This window comes from Pseudophryne corroboree, chromosome 4 (assembly GCF_028390025.1).
Source record: "Pseudophryne corroboree isolate aPseCor3 chromosome 4, aPseCor3.hap2, whole genome shotgun sequence".
Taxonomy (NCBI): domain Eukaryota; kingdom Metazoa; phylum Chordata; class Amphibia; order Anura; family Myobatrachidae; genus Pseudophryne; species Pseudophryne corroboree.
The window spans coordinates 197,185,279-197,201,633 of record NC_086447.1 but is presented as its reverse complement, the minus strand read 5'-3'; the positions used below and the strand labels follow the sequence as shown (position 1 = coordinate 197,201,633).

The 16,355-nt window shown below is 37.7% G+C and overlaps 21 non-coding genes across 21 annotated transcripts; all 21 read left to right on the top strand.

The window, feature by feature from the left end:
* The first annotated feature begins 39 nt into the window (after window positions 1-39).
* TRNAF-GAA (transfer RNA phenylalanine (anticodon GAA)) lies at window positions 40-112 on the top strand. Its single transcript has one exon. It is a non-coding gene; the product is annotated as a tRNA-Phe (tRNA).
* Window positions 113-923: 811 nt separating this feature from the next.
* On the top strand, window positions 924-996 carry TRNAF-GAA (transfer RNA phenylalanine (anticodon GAA)). The gene has a single exon. It is a non-coding gene; the product is annotated as a tRNA-Phe (tRNA).
* Window positions 997-1,592: 596 nt separating this feature from the next.
* TRNAF-GAA (transfer RNA phenylalanine (anticodon GAA)) lies at window positions 1,593-1,665 on the top strand. Its single transcript has one exon. It is a non-coding gene; the product is annotated as a tRNA-Phe (tRNA).
* A 142-nt stretch (window positions 1,666-1,807) lies between these two features.
* On the top strand, window positions 1,808-1,880 carry TRNAF-GAA (transfer RNA phenylalanine (anticodon GAA)). Its single transcript has one exon. It is a non-coding gene; the product is annotated as a tRNA-Phe (tRNA).
* Window positions 1,881-2,683: 803 nt separating this feature from the next.
* On the top strand, window positions 2,684-2,756 carry TRNAF-GAA (transfer RNA phenylalanine (anticodon GAA)). The gene has a single exon. It is a non-coding gene; the product is annotated as a tRNA-Phe (tRNA).
* Window positions 2,757-3,567: 811 nt separating this feature from the next.
* Window positions 3,568-3,640, top strand: TRNAF-GAA (transfer RNA phenylalanine (anticodon GAA)). The gene has a single exon. It is a non-coding gene; the product is annotated as a tRNA-Phe (tRNA).
* An 812-nt stretch (window positions 3,641-4,452) lies between these two features.
* On the top strand, window positions 4,453-4,525 carry TRNAF-GAA (transfer RNA phenylalanine (anticodon GAA)). The gene has a single exon. It is a non-coding gene; the product is annotated as a tRNA-Phe (tRNA).
* An 802-nt stretch (window positions 4,526-5,327) lies between these two features.
* TRNAF-GAA (transfer RNA phenylalanine (anticodon GAA)) lies at window positions 5,328-5,400 on the top strand. The gene has a single exon. It is a non-coding gene; the product is annotated as a tRNA-Phe (tRNA).
* An 803-nt stretch (window positions 5,401-6,203) lies between these two features.
* Window positions 6,204-6,276, top strand: TRNAF-GAA (transfer RNA phenylalanine (anticodon GAA)). Its single transcript has one exon. It is a non-coding gene; the product is annotated as a tRNA-Phe (tRNA).
* An 811-nt stretch (window positions 6,277-7,087) lies between these two features.
* TRNAF-GAA (transfer RNA phenylalanine (anticodon GAA)) lies at window positions 7,088-7,160 on the top strand. The gene has a single exon. It is a non-coding gene; the product is annotated as a tRNA-Phe (tRNA).
* A 596-nt stretch (window positions 7,161-7,756) lies between these two features.
* On the top strand, window positions 7,757-7,829 carry TRNAF-GAA (transfer RNA phenylalanine (anticodon GAA)). Its single transcript has one exon. It is a non-coding gene; the product is annotated as a tRNA-Phe (tRNA).
* Window positions 7,830-7,971: 142 nt separating this feature from the next.
* On the top strand, window positions 7,972-8,044 carry TRNAF-GAA (transfer RNA phenylalanine (anticodon GAA)). The gene has a single exon. It is a non-coding gene; the product is annotated as a tRNA-Phe (tRNA).
* Window positions 8,045-8,847: 803 nt separating this feature from the next.
* TRNAF-GAA (transfer RNA phenylalanine (anticodon GAA)) lies at window positions 8,848-8,920 on the top strand. Its single transcript has one exon. It is a non-coding gene; the product is annotated as a tRNA-Phe (tRNA).
* An 811-nt stretch (window positions 8,921-9,731) lies between these two features.
* TRNAF-GAA (transfer RNA phenylalanine (anticodon GAA)) lies at window positions 9,732-9,804 on the top strand. The gene has a single exon. It is a non-coding gene; the product is annotated as a tRNA-Phe (tRNA).
* Window positions 9,805-10,616: 812 nt separating this feature from the next.
* TRNAF-GAA (transfer RNA phenylalanine (anticodon GAA)) lies at window positions 10,617-10,689 on the top strand. Its single transcript has one exon. It is a non-coding gene; the product is annotated as a tRNA-Phe (tRNA).
* An 802-nt stretch (window positions 10,690-11,491) lies between these two features.
* TRNAF-GAA (transfer RNA phenylalanine (anticodon GAA)) lies at window positions 11,492-11,564 on the top strand. Its single transcript has one exon. It is a non-coding gene; the product is annotated as a tRNA-Phe (tRNA).
* Window positions 11,565-12,375: 811 nt separating this feature from the next.
* TRNAF-GAA (transfer RNA phenylalanine (anticodon GAA)) lies at window positions 12,376-12,447 on the top strand. Its single transcript has one exon. It is a non-coding gene; the product is annotated as a tRNA-Phe (tRNA).
* A 799-nt stretch (window positions 12,448-13,246) lies between these two features.
* TRNAF-GAA (transfer RNA phenylalanine (anticodon GAA)) lies at window positions 13,247-13,319 on the top strand. The gene has a single exon. It is a non-coding gene; the product is annotated as a tRNA-Phe (tRNA).
* Window positions 13,320-14,132: 813 nt separating this feature from the next.
* On the top strand, window positions 14,133-14,205 carry TRNAF-GAA (transfer RNA phenylalanine (anticodon GAA)). The gene has a single exon. It is a non-coding gene; the product is annotated as a tRNA-Phe (tRNA).
* An 802-nt stretch (window positions 14,206-15,007) lies between these two features.
* Window positions 15,008-15,080, top strand: TRNAF-GAA (transfer RNA phenylalanine (anticodon GAA)). Its single transcript has one exon. It is a non-coding gene; the product is annotated as a tRNA-Phe (tRNA).
* An 811-nt stretch (window positions 15,081-15,891) lies between these two features.
* Window positions 15,892-15,964, top strand: TRNAF-GAA (transfer RNA phenylalanine (anticodon GAA)). Its single transcript has one exon. It is a non-coding gene; the product is annotated as a tRNA-Phe (tRNA).
* Window positions 15,965-16,355: the final 391 nt, after the last annotated feature.

Sequence of the window (16,355 nt, the reverse complement as noted above, 5' to 3'; positions counted from 1 at the left end):
CCTAAAATCCCAAATACGGCTTGACATCTTTCACAATTAGCCGAAATAGCTCAGTTGGGAGAGCGTTAGACTGAAGATCTAAAGGTCCCTGGTTCGATCCCGGGTTTCGGCATATTTAGTTGCTGTTTTTTTGTTACAGAATAGCAGTTTAGCAGCAGAAACTGCCGTGTTCAGGTTCTGGTCTTCAAGATCATTTCATGTTATTACAGTTTGCATTATTATTAGCCCCAATAAAAGAATTTCTTATTAGTAGAGCTTGGCGAAATAGCTCAGTTGTGAGAACATTAGACTGAAGATCTAAGGGTGTCTTGTTCAATCCTGGGGTTTAGCATGGTTGGGTGTTTGCTTTTGCTACTGAATAGCAATTTAGCAGCAAAAACTGTTGTTTTCAGTTTTTGATCTTGAAAAACATTTTATGTTATTTCAGTTTGCAAAATCTTTAGCTCCAAAAAAAGACATTTTTTTCAGTATAGCTTGCCAAAATAGCTCAGTTGTGAGAGCAATAGACTGAAGACCTTAAAATCCCTAGTACGATCGTGGGTTTCCACATGTTTGGGTGTTTGCAGTTTGTTACTGAGTAGCAAGTCAGCAAAAAGAAATTTAGCAGCAGAAACTTTCATTTTCAGGTTTCGCCCTCTAGGACACTTGATGTTCTTTCAGTTTGCCTTATCTTAAACACCAAAAAAGACTTTCTAAACGTCAGACTTACACGCAATAGCTCTTTTGTGAGAGCATTAAACTGAAGATCTAAAGCTCCTGGGTTCGATCCCAGGATTCGGCATGTTTAGTTGCTGTATTTTTGTTACAGAATAGCAATTTACCAGCAGAATCTTTCATTATCAGGTGTTGTTCATCAAGAACACTTAATGCTCTTTTTTCCCCAGCCTAAAACCCCAAATACGGCTTGACATCTTTCACAATTAGCCGAAATAGCTCAGTTGGGAGAGTTTTAGACTGAAGATATAAAGGTCCCTGGTTCGATCCCGGGTTTCGGCATATTTAGTTGCTGTTTTTTTGTTACAGAATAGCAATTTAGCAGCAGAAACTGCCGTGTTCAGGTTCTGGTCTTCAAGTTCATTTCATGTTATTACAGTTTGCATTATTATTAGCCCCAATAAAAGAATTTCTTATTAGTAGAGCTTGGCGAAATAGCTCAGTTGTGAGAACATTAGACTGAAGATCTAAGGGTGTCTTGTTCAATCCTGGGGTTTAGCATGGTTGGGTGTTTGCTTTTGCTACTGAATAGCAATTTAGCAGCAAAAACTGTTGTTTTCAGTTTTTGATCTTGAAAAACATTTTATGTTATTTCAGTTTGCAAAATCTTTAGCTCCAAAAAAAGACATTCTTATCAGTATAGCTTGCCAAAATAGCTCAGTTGTGAGAGCAATAGACTGAAGACCTTAAAATCCCTAGTACGATCGTGGGTTTCCACATGTTTGGGTGTTTGCATTTTGTTACTGAGTAGCAATTCAGCAAAAAGAAATTTAGCAGCAGAAACGTTTATTTTCAGGTTTCGCCCTCTAGGACACTTGATGTTCTTTCAGTTTGCCTTATCTTAAACACCAAAAAAGACTTTCCAAATGTCAGACGTAGCTGCAATAGCTCATTTGGGAGAGCATTAGACTGAAGATCTATAAGTCCCTGGTTCGATCCCGGGTTTCGGCATGTTTAGTAGCTGTATTTTTGTTACAGAATAGCAATTTACCAGCAGAATCTTTCATTATAAGGTGTTGCTCTTCAAGAACACTTGATGCTCTTTTTTTCCCAACCTAAAACCCCAAATACGACTTGACATCTGTCACAATTAGCCGAAATAGCTCAGTTGGGAGAGCGTTAGACTGAAGATCTAAAGGCTCCTGGTTCGATCCCGGGTTTCGGCATATTTAGTTGCTGTTTTTTTTGTTACAGAATAGCAATTTAGCAGCAGAAACTGCCGTGTTCAGGTTCTGGTCTTCAAGAACATTTCATGTTATTACAGTTTGCATTATTATTAGCCCCAATAAAAGAATTTCTTATTAGTAGAGCTTGGCGAAATAGCTCAGTTGTAACAACATTAGACTGAAGATCTAAGGGTGTCTTGTTCAATCCTGGGGTTTAGCATGGTTGGGTGTTTGCTTTTGCTACTGAATAGCAATTTAGCAGCAAAAACTGTTGTGTTCAGGTTTTGATCTTGAAAAGCATTTTATGTTATTTCAGTTTGCAAAATCTTTAGCTCCTAAAAAAAGACATTCTTATCAGTATAGCTTGCCAAAATAGCTCAGTTGTGAGAGCAATAGACTGAAGACCTTAAAATCCCTAGTACGATTGTGGGTTTCCACATGTTTGGGTGTTTGCAGTTTGTTATTCAGCAAAAAGAAATTTAGCAGCAGAAACTTTCATTTTCAGGTTTCGCCCTCTAGGACACTTGATGTTCTTTCAGTTTGCCTTATCTTAAACACCAAAAAAGACTTTCTAAACGTCAGACTTACACGCAATAGCTCTTTTGTGAGAGCATTAAACTGAAGATCTAAAGCTCCTGGGTTCGATCCCAGGATTCGGCATGTTTAGTTGCTGTATTTTTGTTACAGAATAGCAATTTACTAGCAGAATCTTTCATTATCAGGTGTTGTACATCAAGAACACTTAATGCTCTTTTTTTTCCCAGCCTAAAACCCCAAATACGGCTTGGCATCTTTCACAATTAGCCGAAATAGCTCAGTTGGGAGAGCGTTAGACTGAAGATCTAAAGGTTCTTGGTTCGATCCTGGGTTTCGGCGTATTTAGTTGCTGTTTTTTTGTTACAGAATAGCAATTTAGCAGCAGAAACTGCCGTGTTCAGGTTCTGGTCTTCAAGATCATTTCATGTTATTACAGTTTGCATTATTATTAGCCCCAATAAAAGAATTTCTTATTAGTAGAGCTTGGCGAAATAGCTCAGTTGTGAGAACATTAGACTGAAGATCTAAGGGTGTCTTGTACAATCCTGGGGTTTAGCATGGTTGGGTGTTTGCTTTTGCTACTGAATTGCAATTTAGCAGCAAAAACTGTTGTTTTCAGTTTTTGATCTTGAAAAACATTTTATGTTATTTCAGTTTGCAAAATCTTTAGCTCCAAAAAAAGACATTCTTATCAGTATAGCTTGCCAAAATAGCTCAGTTGTGAGAGCAATAGACTGAAGACCTTAAAATCCCTAGTACGATCGTGGGTTTCCACATGTTTGGGTGTTTGCATTTTGTTACTGAGTAGCAATTCAGCAAAAAGAAATTTAGCAGCAGAAACGTTTATTTTCAGGTTTCGCCCTCTAGGACACTTGATGTTCTTTCAGTTTGCCTTATCTTAAACACCAAAAAAGACTTTCCAAATGTCAGATGTAGCTGCAATAGCTCATTTGGGAGAGCATTAGACTGAAGATCTATAAGTCCCTGGTTCGATCCGGGGTTTCGGCATGTTTAGTAGCTGTATTTTTGTTACAGAATAGCAATTTACCAGCAGAATCTTTCATTATAAGGTGTTGTTCTTCAAGAACACTTGATGCTCTTTTTTTCCCAACCTAAAACCCCAAATACGACTTCACATCTGTCACAATTAGCCGAAATAGCTCAGTTGGGAGAGCGTTAGACTGAAGATCGAAAGGTCCCTGGTTCTATCCTGGGTTTTGGCATATTTAGTTGCTGTTTTTTTTGTTACAGAATAGCAATTTAGCAGCAGAAACTGCTGTGTTCAGGTTCTGGTCTTCAAGAACATTTCATGTTATTACAGTTTGCATTATTATTAGCCCCAATAAAATAATTTCTTATTAGTAGAGCTTGGCGAAATAGCTCAGTTGTGACAACATTAGACTGAAGATCTAAGGGTGTCTTGTTCAATCCTGGGGTTTAGCATGGTTGGGTGTTTGCTTTTGCTACTGAATAGCAATTTAGCAGCAAAAACTGTTGTTTTCAGTTTTTGATCTTGAAAAACATTTTATGTTATTTCAGTTTGCAAAATCTTTAGCTCCAAAAAAAGACATTCTTATCAGTATAGCTTGCCAAAATAGCTCATTTGTGAGAGCAATAGACTGAAGACCTTAAAATCCCTAGTACGATCGTGGGTTTCCACATGTTTGGGTGTTTGCATTTTGTTACTGAGTAGCAATTCAGCAAAAAGAAATTTAGCAGCAGAAACTTTCATTTTCAGGTTTCGCCCTCTAGGACACTTGATGTTCTTTCAGTTTGCCTTATCTTAAACACCAAAAAAGACTTTCCAAATGTCAGACGTAGCTGCAATATCTCATTTGGGAGAGCATTAGACTGAAGATCTATAAGTCCCTGCTTAGATCCCGGGTTTCGGCATGTTTAGTAGCTGTATTTTTGTTACAGAATAGCAATTTACCAGCAGAATCTTTCATTATAAGGTGTTGCTCTTCAAGAACACTTGATGCTCTTTTTTTCCCAACCTAAAATCCCAAATACGACTTCACATCTGTCACAATTAGCCGAAATAGCTCAGTTGGGAGAGCGTTAGACTGAAGATCTAAAGGTCCCTGGTTCGATCCCGGGTTTCGGCATATTTAGTTGCTGTTTTTTTGTTACAGAATATCAATTTAGCAGCAGAAACTGCCGTGTTCAGGTTCTGGTCTTCAAGAACATTTCATGTTATTACAGTTTGCATTATTATTAGCCCCAATAAAAGAATGTCTTATTAGTAGAGCTTGGCGAAATAGCTCAGTTGTGACAACATTAGACTGAAGATCTAAGGGTGTCTTGTTCAATCCTGGGGTTTAGCATGGTTGGGTGTTTGCTTTTGCTACTGAATAGCAATTTAGCAGCAAAAACTGTTGTGTTCAGGTTTTGATCTTGAAAAGCATTTTATGTTATTTCAGTTTGCAAAATCTTTAGCTCCTAAAATAAGACATTCTTATCAGTATAGCTTGCCAAAATAGCTCAGTTGTGAGAGCAATAGACTGAAGACCTTAAAATCCCTAGTACGATTGTGGGTTTCCACATGTTTGGGTGTTTGCAGTTTGTTATTCAGCAAAAAGAAATTTAGCAGCAGAAACTTCCATTTTCAGGTTTCGCCCTCTAGGACACTTGATGTTCTTTCAGTTTGCCTTATCTTAAACACCAAAAAAGACGTTCTAAACGTCAGACTTACACGCAATAGCTCTTTTGTGAGAGCATTAAACTGAAGATCTAAAGGTCCTGGGTTCGATCCCAGGATTCGGCATGTTTAGTTGCTGTATTTTTGTTACAGAATAGCAATTTACCATCAGAATCTTTCATTATCAAGTGTTGTACATCAAGAACACTTAATGCTCTTTTTTTTCCCAGCCTAAAACTCCAAATACGGCTTGACATCTTTCACAATTAGCCGAAATAGCTCAGTTGGGAGAGCGTTAGACTGAAGATCTAAAGGTCCCTGGTTCGATCCCGGGTTTCGGCATATTTAGTTGCTGTTTTTTTTGTTACAGAATAGCAATTTAGCAGCAGAAACTGCCGTGTTCAGGTTCTGGTCTTCAAGAACATTTCATGTTATTACAGTTTGCATTATTATTAGCCCCAATAAAAGAATTTCTTATTAGTAGAGCTTGGCGAAATAGCTCAGTTGTGACAACATTAGACTGAAGATCTAAGGGTGTCTTGTTCAATCCTGGGGTTTAGCATGGTTGGGTGTTTGCTTTTGCTACTGAATAGCAATTTAGCAGCAAAAACTGTTGTGTTCAGGTTTTGATCTTGAAAAGCATTTTATGTTATTTCAGTTTGCAAAATCTTTAGCTCCTAAAAAAAGACATTCTTATCAGTATAGCTTGCCAAAATAGCTCAGTTGTGAGAGCAATAGACTGAAGACCTTAAAATCCCTAGTACGATTGTGGGTTTCCACATGTTTGGGTGTTTGCAGTTTGTTATTCAGCAAAAAGAAATTTAGCAGCAGAAACTTTCATTTTCAGGTTTCGCCCTCTAGGACACTTGATGTTCTTTCAGTTTGCCTTATCTTAAACACCAAAAAAGACTTTCTAAACGTCAGACTTACACGCAATAGCTCTTTTGTGAGAGCATTAAACTAAAGATCTAAAGGTCCTGGGTTTGATCCCAGGATTCGGCATGTTTAGTTGCTGTATTTTTGTTACAGAATAGCAATTTACCAGCAGAATCTTTCATTATCAGGTGTTGTACATCAAGAACACTTAACGCTCTTTTTTTCCCCAGCCTAAAATCCCAAATACGGCTTGACATCTTTCACAATTAGCCGAAATAGCTCAGTTGGGAGAGCGTTAGACTGAAGATCTAAAGGTCCCTGGTTCGATCCCGGGTTTCGGCATATTTAGTTGCTGTTTTTTTGTTACAGAATAGCAGTTTAGCAGCAGAAACTGCCGTGTTCAGGTTCTGGTCTTCAAGATCATTTCATGTTATTACAGTTTGCATTATTATTAGCCCCAATAAAAGAATTTCTTATTAGTAGAGCTTGGCGAAATAGCTCAGTTGTGAGAACATTAGACTGAAGATCTAAGGGTGTCTTGTTCAATCCTGGGGTTTAGCATGGTTGGGTGTTTGCTTTTGCTACTGAATAGCAATTTAGCAGCAAAAACTGTTGTTTTCAGTTTTTGATCTTGAAAAACATTTTATGTTATTTCAGTTTGCAAAATCTTTAGCTCCAAAAAAAGACATTTTTTTCAGTATAGCTTGCCAAAATAGCTCAGTTGTGAGAGCAATAGACTGAAGACCTTAAAATCCCTAGTACGATCGTGGGTTTCCACATGTTTGGGTGTTTGCAGTTTGTTACTGAGTAGCAAGTCAGCAAAAAGAAATTTAGCAGCAGAAACTTTCATTTTCAGGTTTCGCCCTCTAGGACACTTGATGTTCTTTCAGTTTGCCTTATCTTAAACACCAAAAAAGACTTTCTAAACGTCAGACTTACACGCAATAGCTCTTTTGTGAGAGCATTAAACTGAAGATCTAAAGCTCCTGGGTTCGATCCCAGGATTCGGCATGTTTAGTTGCTGTATTTTTGTTACAGAATAGCAATTTACCAGCAGAATCTTTCATTATCAGGTGTTGTTCATCAAGAACACTTAATGCTCTTTTTTCCCCAGCCTAAAACCCCAAATACGGCTTGACATCTTTCACAATTAGCCGAAATAGCTCAGTTGGGAGAGTTTTAGACTGAAGATATAAAGGTCCCTGGTTCGATCCCGGGTTTCGGCATATTTAGTTGCTGTTTTTTTGTTACAGAATAGCAATTTAGCAGCAGAAACTGCCGTGTTCAGGTTCTGGTCTTCAAGTTCATTTCATGTTATTACAGTTTGCATTATTATTAGCCCCAATAAAAGAATTTCTTATTAGTAGAGCTTGGCGAAATAGCTCAGTTGTGAGAACATTAGACTGAAGATCTAAGGGTGTCTTGTTCAATCCTGGGGTTTAGCATGGTTGGGTGTTTGCTTTTGCTACTGAATAGCAATTTAGCAGCAAAAACTGTTGTTTTCAGTTTTTGATCTTGAAAAACATTTTATGTTATTTCAGTTTGCAAAATCTTTAGCTCCAAAAAAAGACATTCTTATCAGTATAGCTTGCCAAAATAGCTCAGTTGTGAGAGCAATAGACTGAAGACCTTAAAATCCCTAGTACGATCGTGGGTTTCCACATGTTTGGGTGTTTGCATTTTGTTACTGAGTAGCAATTCAGCAAAAAGAAATTTAGCAGCAGAAACGTTTATTTTCAGGTTTCGCCCTCTAGGACACTTGATGTTCTTTCAGTTTGCCTTATCTTAAACACCAAAAAAGACTTTCCAAATGTCAGACGTAGCTGCAATAGCTCATTTGGGAGAGCATTAGACTGAAAATCTATAAGTCCCTGGTTCGATCCCGGGTTTCGGCATGTTTAGTAGCTGTATTTTTGTTACAGAATAGCAATTTACCAGCAGAATCTTTCATTATAAGGTGTTGCTCTTCAAGAACACTTGATGCTCTTTTTTTCCCAACCTAAAACCCCAAATACGACTTGACATCTGTCACAATTAGCCGAAATAGCTCAGTTGGGAGAGCGTTAGACTGAAGATCTAAAGGCTCCTGGTTCGATCCCGGGTTTCGGCATATTTAGTTGCTGTTTTTTTTGTTACAGAATAGCAATTTAGCAGCAGAAACTGCCGTGTTCAGGTTCTGGTCTTCAAGAACATTTCATGTTATTACAGTTTGCATTATTATTAGCCCCAATAAAAGAATTTCTTATTAGTAGAGCTTGGCGAAATAGCTCAGTTGTAACAACATTAGACTGAAGATCTAAGGGTGTCTTGTTCAATCCTGGGGTTTAGCATGGTTGGGTGTTTGCTTTTGCTACTGAATAGCAATTTAGCAGCAAAAACTGTTGTGTTCAGGTTTTGATCTTGAAAAGCATTTTATGTTATTTCAGTTTGCAAAATCTTTAGCTCCTAAAAAAAGACATTCTTATCAGTATAGCTTGCCAAAATAGCTCAGTTGTGAGAGCAATAGACTGAAGACCTTAAAATCCCTAGTACGATTGTGGGTTTCCACATGTTTGGGTGTTTGCAGTTTGTTATTCAGCAAAAAGAAATTTAGCAGCAGAAACTTTCATTTTCAGGTTTCGCCCTCTAGGACACTTGATGTTCTTTCAGTTTGCCTTATCTTAAACACCAAAAAAGACTTTCTAAACGTCAGACTTACACGCAATAGCTCTTTTGTGAGAGCATTAAACTGAAGATCTAAAGCTCCTGGGTTCGATCCCAGGATTCGGCATGTTTAGTTGCTGTATTTTTGTTACAGAATAGCAATTTACTAGCAGAATCTTTCATTATCAGGTGTTGTACATCAAGAACACTTAATGCTCTTTTTTTTCCCAGCCTAAAACCCCAAATACGGCTTGGCATCTTTCACAATTAGCCGAAATAGCTCAGTTGGGAGAGCGTTAGACTGAAGATCTAAAGGTTCCTGGTTCGATCCTGGGTTTCGGCGTATTTAGTTGCTGTTTTTTTGTTACAGAATAGCAATTTAGCAGCAGAAACTGCCGTGTTCAGGTTCTGGTCTTCAAGATCATTTCATGTTATTACAGTTTGCATTATTATTAGCCCCAATAAAAGAATTTCTTATTAGTAGAGCTTGGCGAAATAGCTCAGTTGTGAGAACATTAGACTGAAGATCTAAGGGTGTCTTGTACAATCCTGGGGTTTAGCATGGTTGGGTGTTTGCTTTTGCTACTGAATTGCAATTTAGCAGCAAAAACTGTTGTTTTCAGTTTTTGATCTTGAAAAACATTTTATGTTATTTCAGTTTGCAAAATCTTTAGCTCCAAAAAAAGACATTCTTATCAGTATAGCTTGCCAAAATAGCTCAGTTGTGAGAGCAATAGACTGAAGACCTTAAAATCCCTAGTACGATCGTGGGTTTCCACATGTTTGGGTGTTTGCATTTTGTTACTGAGTAGCAATTCAGCAAAAAGAAATTTAGCAGCAGAAACGTTTATTTTCAGGTTTCGCCCTCTAGGACACTTGATGTTCTTTCAGTTTGCCTTATCTTAAACACCAAAAAAGACTTTCCAAATGTCAGATGTAGCTGCAATAGCTCATTTGGGAGAGCATTAGACTGAAGATCTATAAGTCCCTGGTTCGATCCGGGGTTTCGGCATGTTTAGTAGCTGTATTTTTGTTACAGAATAGCAATTTACCAGCAGAATCTTTCATTATAAGGTGTTGTTCTTCAAGAACACTTGATGCTCTTTTTTTCCCAACCTAAAACCCCAAATACGACTTCACATCTGTCACAATTAGCCGAAATAGCTCAGTTGGGAGAGCGTTAGACTGAAGATCGAAAGGTCCCTGGTTCTATCCTGGGTTTTGGCATATTTAGTTGCTGTTTTTTTTGTTACAGAATAGCAATTTAGCAGCAGAAACTGCTGTGTTCAGGTTCTGGTCTTCAAGAACATTTCATGTTATTACAGTTTGCATTATTATTAGCCCCAATAAAATAATTTCTTATTAGTAGAGCTTGGCGAAATAGCTCAGTTGTGACAACATTAGACTGAAGATCTAAGGGTGTCTTGTTCAATCCTGGGGTTTAGCATGGTTGGGTGTTTGCTTTTGCTACTGAATAGCAATTTAGCAGCAAAAACTGTTGTTTTCAGTTTTTGATCTTGAAAAACATTTTATGTTATTTCAGTTTGCAAAATCTTTAGCTCCAAAAAAAGACATTCTTATCAGTATAGCTTGCCAAAATAGCTCAGTTGTGAGAGCAATAGACTGAAGACCTTAAAATCCCTAGTACGATCGTGGGTTTCCACATGTTTGGGTGTTTGCATTTTGTTACTGAGTAGCAATTCAGCAAAAAGAAATTTAGCAGCAGAAACTTTCATTTTCAGGTTTCGCCCTCTAGGACACTTGATGTTCTTTCAGTTTGCCTTATCTTAAACACCAAAAAAGACTTTCCAAATGTCAGACGTAGCTGCAATATCTCATTTGGGAGAGCATTAGACTGAAGATCTATAAGTCCCTGCTTAGATCCCGGGTTTCGGCATGTTTAGTAGCTGTATTTTTGTTACAGAATAGCAATTTACCAGCAGAATCTTTCATTATAAGGTGTTGCTCTTCAAGAACACTTGATGCTCTTTTTTTCCCAACCTAAAATCCCAAATACGACTTCACATCTGTCACAATTAGCCGAAATAGCTCAGTTGGGAGAGCGTTAGACTGAAGATCTAAAGGTCCCTGGTTCGATCCCGGGTTTCGGCATATTTAGTTGCTGTTTTTTTGTTACAGAATATCAATTTAGCAGCAGAAACTGCCGTGTTCAGGTTCTGGTCTTCAAGAACATTTCATGTTATTACAGTTTGCATTATTATTAGCCCCAATAAAAGAATGTCTTATTAGTAGAGCTTGGCGAAATAGCTCAGTTGTGACAACATTAGACTGAAGATCTAAGGGTGTCTTGTTCAATCCTGGGGTTTAGCATGGTTGGGTGTTTGCTTTTGCTACTGAATAGCAATTTAGCAGCAAAAACTGTTGTGTTCAGGTTTTGATCTTGAAAAGCATTTTATGTTATTTCAGTTTGCAAAATCTTTAGCTCCTAAAATAAGACATTCTTATCAGTATAGCTTGCCAAAATAGCTCAGTTGTGAGAGCAATAGACTGAAGACCTTAAAATCCCTAGTACGATTGTGGGTTTCCACATGTTTGGGTGTTTGCAGTTTGTTATTCAGCAAAAAGAAATTTAGCAGCAGAAACTTTCATTTTCAGGTTTCGCCCTCTAGGACACTTGATGTTCTTTCAGTTTGCCTTATCTTAAACACCAAAAAAGACTTTCTAAACGTCAGACTTACACGCAATAGCTCTTTTGTGAGAGCATTAAACTGAAGATCTAAAGGTCCTGGGTTCGATCCCAGGATTCGGCATGTTTAGTTGCTGTATTTTTGTTACAGAATAGCAATTTACCAGCAGAATCTTTCATTATCAGGTGTTGTACATCAAGAACACTTAATGCTCTTTTTTTCCCCAGCCTAAAACCCCAAATACGGCTTGGCATCTTTCACAATTAGCCGAAATAGCTCAGTTGGGAGAGAGTTAGACTGAAGATCTAAAGGTCCCTGGTTCGATCCCGGGTTTCGGCATATTTAGTTGCTGTTTTTTTGTTACAGAATAGCAATTTAGCAGCAGAAACTGCCGTGTTCAGGTTCTGGTCTTCAAGATCATTTCATGTTATTACAGTTTGCATTATTATTAGCCCCAATAAAAGAATTTCTTATTAGTAGAGCTTGGCGAAATAGCTCAGTTGTGAGAACATTAGACTGAAGATCTAAGGGTGTCTTGTTCAATCCTGGGGTTTAGCATGGTTGGGTGTTTGCTTTTGCTACTGAATAGCAATTTAGCAGCAAAAACTGTTGTTTTCAGTTTTTGATCTTGAAAAACATTTTATGTTATTTCAGTTTGCAAAATCTTTAGCTCCAAAAAAAGACATTTTTATCAGTATAGCTTGCCAAAATAGCTCAGTTGTGAGAGCAATAGACTGAAGACCTTAAAATCCCTAGTACGATTGTGGGTTTCCACATGTTTGGGTGTTTGCAGTTTGTTACTGAGTAGCAAGTCAGCAAATAGAAATTTAGCAGCAGAAACTTTAATTTTCAGGTTTCGCCCTCTAGGACACTTGATGTTCTTTCAGTTTGCCTTATCTTAAACACCAAAAAAGACTTTCTAAACGTCAGACTTACACGCAATAGCTCTTTTGTGAGAGCATTAAACTGAAGATCTAAATCTCCTGGGTTCGATCCCAGGATTCGGCATGTTTAGTTGCTGTATTTTTGTTACAGAATAGCAATTTACCAGCAGAATCTTTCATTATCAGGTGTTGTTCATCAAGAACACTTAATGCTCTTTTTTTCCCAGCCTAAAACCCCAAATACGGCTTGACATCTTTCACAATTAGCCAAAATAGCTCAGTTGGGAGAGTGTTAGACTGAAGATATAAAGGTCCCTGGTTCGATCCGGGTTTTGGCATATTTAGTTGCTGTTTTTTTGTTACAGAATAGCAATTTAGCAGCAGAAACTGCCGTGTTCAGGTTCTGGTCTTCAAGTTCATTTCATGTTATTACAGTTTGCATTATTATTAGCCCCAATAAAAGAATTTCTTATTAGTAGAGCTTGGCGAAATAGCTCAGTTGTGAGAACATTAGACTGAAGATCTAAGGGTGTCTTGTTCAATCCTGGGGTTTAGCATGGTTGGGTGTTTGCTTTTGCTACTGAATTGCAATTTAGCAGCAAAAACTGTTGTTTTCAGTTTTTGATCTTGAAAAACATTTTATGTTATTTCAGTTTGCAAAATCTTTAGCTCCAAAAAAAGACATTCTTATCAGTATAGCTTGCCAAAATAGCTCAGTTGTGAGAGCAATAGACTGAAGACCTTAAAATCCCTAGTACGATCGTGGGTTTCCACATGTTTGGGTGTTTGCATTTTGTTACTGAGTAGCAATTCAGCAAAAAGAAATTTAGCAGCAGAAACGTTTATTTTCAGGTTTCGCCCTCTAGGACACTTGATGTTCTTTCAGTTTGCCTTATCTTAAACACCAAAAAAGACTTTCCAAATGTCAGACGTAGCTGCAATAGCTCATTTGGGAGAGCATTAGACTGAAGATCTATAAGTCCCGGGTTTCGGCATGTTTAGTAGCTGTATTTTTGTTACAGAATAGCAATTTACCAGCAGAATCTTTCATTATAAGGTGTTGCTCTTCAAGAACACTTGATGCTCTTTTTTTCCCAACCTAAAACCCCAAATACGACTTTGCATCTGTCACAATTAGCCGAAATAGCTCAGTTGGGAGAGCGTTAGACTGAAGATCTAAAGGTCCCTGGTTTGATCCTGGGTTTTGGCATATTTAGTTGCTGTTTTTTTTTGTTACAGAATAGCAATTTAGCAGCAGAAACTGCCGTGTTCAGGTTCTGGTCTTCAAGAACATTTCATGTTATTACAGTTTGCATTATTATTAGCCCCAATAAAATAATTTCTTATTAGTAGAGCTTGGCGAAATAGCTCAGTTGTGACAACATTAGACTGAAGATCTAAGGGTGTCTTGTTCAATCCTGGGGTTTAGCATGGTTGGGTGTTTGCTTTTGCTACTGAATAGCAATTTAGCAGCAAAAACTGTTGTTTTCAGTTTTTGATCTTGAAAAACATTTTATGTTATTTCAGTTTGCAAAATCTTTAGCTCCAAAAAAAGACATTCTTATCAGTATAGCTTGCCAAAATAGCTCAGTTGTGAGAGCAATAGACTGAAGACCTTAAAATCCCTAGTACGATCGTGGGTTTCCACATGTTTGGGTGTTTGCATTTTGTTACTGAGTAGCAATTCAGCAAAAAGAAATTTAGCAGCAGAAACGTTTATTTTCAGGTTTCGCCCTCTAGGACACTTGATGTTCTTTCAGTTTGCCTTATCTTAAACACCAAAAAAGACTTTCCAAATGTCAGACGTAGCTGCAATATCTCATTTGGGAGAGCATTAGACTGAAGATCTATAAGTCCCTGGTTAGATCCCGGGTTTCGGCATGTTTAGTAGCTGTATTTTTGTTACAGAATAGCAATTTACCAGCAGAATCTTTCATTATAAGGTGTTGCTCTTCAAGAACACTTGATGCTCTTTTTTTCCCAACCTAAAATCCCAAATACGACTTCACATCTGTCACAATTAGCCGAAATAGCTCAGTTGGGAGAGCGTTAGACTGAAGATCTAAAGGTCCCTGGTACGATCCCGGGTTTCGGCATATTTAGTTGCTGTTTTTTTGTTACAGAATAGCAATTTAGCAGCAGAAACTGCCGTGTTCAGGTTCTGGTCTTCAAGAACATTTCATGTTATTACAGTTTGCATTATTATTAGCCCCAATAAAAGAATGTCTTATTAGTAGAGCTTGGCGAAATAGCTCAGTTGTGACAACATTAGACTGAAGATCTAAGGGTGTCTTGTTCAATCCTGGGGTTTAGCATGGTTGGGTGTTTGCTTTTGCTACTGAATAGCAATTTAGCAGCAAAAACTGTTGTGTTCAGGTTTTGATCTTGAAAAGCATTTTATGTTATTTCAGTTTGCAAAATCTTTAGCTCCTAAAATAAGACATTCTTATCAGTATAGCTTGCCAAAATAGCTCAGTTGTGAGAGCAATAGACTGAAGACCTTAAAATCCCTAGTACGATTGTGGGTTTCCACATGTTTGGGTGTTTGCAGTTTGTTATTCAGCAAAAAGAAATTTAGCAGCAGAAACTTTCATTTTCAGGTTTCGCCCTCTAGGACACTTGATGTTCTTTCAGTTTGCCTTATCTTAAACACCAAAAAAGACTTTCTAAACGTCAGACTTACACGCAATAGCTCTTTTGTGAGAGCATTAAACTGAAGATCTAAAGGTCCTGGGTTCGATCCCAGGATTCGGCATGTTTAGTTGCTGTATTTTTGTTACAGAATAGCAATTTACCAGCAGAATCTTTCATTATCAGGTGTTGTACATCAAGAACACTTAATGCTCTTTTTTTCCCCAGCCTAAAACCCCAAATACGGCTTGGCATCTTTCACAATTAGCCGAAATAGCTCAGTTGGGAGAGAGTTAGACTGAAGATTTAAAGGTCCCTGGTTCGATCCCGGGTTTCGGCATATTTAGTTGCTGTTTTTTTGTTACAGAATAGCAATTTAGCAGCAGAAACTGCCGTGTTCAGGTTCTGGTCTTCAAGATCATTTCATGTTATTACAGTTTGCATTATTATTAGCCCCAATAAAAGAATTTCTTATTAGTAGAGCTTGGCGAAATAGCTCAGTTGTGAGAACATTAGACTGAAGATCTAAGGGTGTCTTGTTCAATCCTGGGGTTTAGCATGGTTGGGTGTTTGCTTTTGCTACTGAATAGCAATTTAGCAGCAAAAACTGTTGTTTTCAGTTTTTGATCTTGAAAAACATTTTATGTTATTTCAGTTTGCAAAATCTTTAGCTCCAAAAAAAGACATTCTTATCAGTATAGCTTGCCAAAATAGCTCAGTTGTGAGAGCAATAGACTGAAGACCTTAAAATCCCTAGTACGATCGTGGGTTTCCACATGTTTGGGTGTTTGCATTTTGTTACTGAGTAGCAATTCAGCAAAAAGAAATTTAGCAGCAGAAACGTTTATTTTCAGGTTTCGCCCTCTAGGACACTTGATGTTCTTTCAGTTTGCCTTATCTTAAACACCAAAAAAGACTTTCCAAATGTCAGACGTAGCTGCAATATCTCATTTGGGAGAGCATTAGACTGAAGATCTATAAGTCCCTGGTTAGATCCCGGGTTTCGGCATGTTTAGTAGCTGTATTTTTGTTACAGAATAGCAATTTACCAGCAGAATCTTTCATTATAAGGTGTTGCTCTTCAAGAACACTTGATGCTCTTTTTTTCCCAACCTAAAATCCCAAATACGACTTCACATCTGTCACAATTAGCCGAAATAGCTCAGTTGGGAGAGCGTTAGACTGAAGATCTAAAGGTCCCTGGTTCGATCCCGGGTTTCGGCATATTTAGTTGCTGTTTTTTTGTTACAGAATAGCAATTTAGCAGCAGAAACTGCCGTGTTCAGGTTCTGGTCTTCAAGAACATTTCATGTTATTACAGTTTGCATTATTATTAGCCCCAATAAAAGAATGTCTTATTAGTAGAGCTTGGCGAAATAGCTCAGTTGTGACAACATTAGACTGAAGATCTAAGGGTGTCTTGTTCAATCCTGGGGTTTAGCATGGTTGGGTGTTTGCTTTTGCTACTGAATAGCAATTTAGCAGCAAAAACTGTTGTGTTCAGGTTTTGATCTTGAAAAGCATTTTATGTTATTTCAGTTTGCAAAATCTTTAGCTCCTAAAATAAGACATTCTTATCAGTATAGCTTGCCAAAATAGCTCAGTTGTGAGAGCA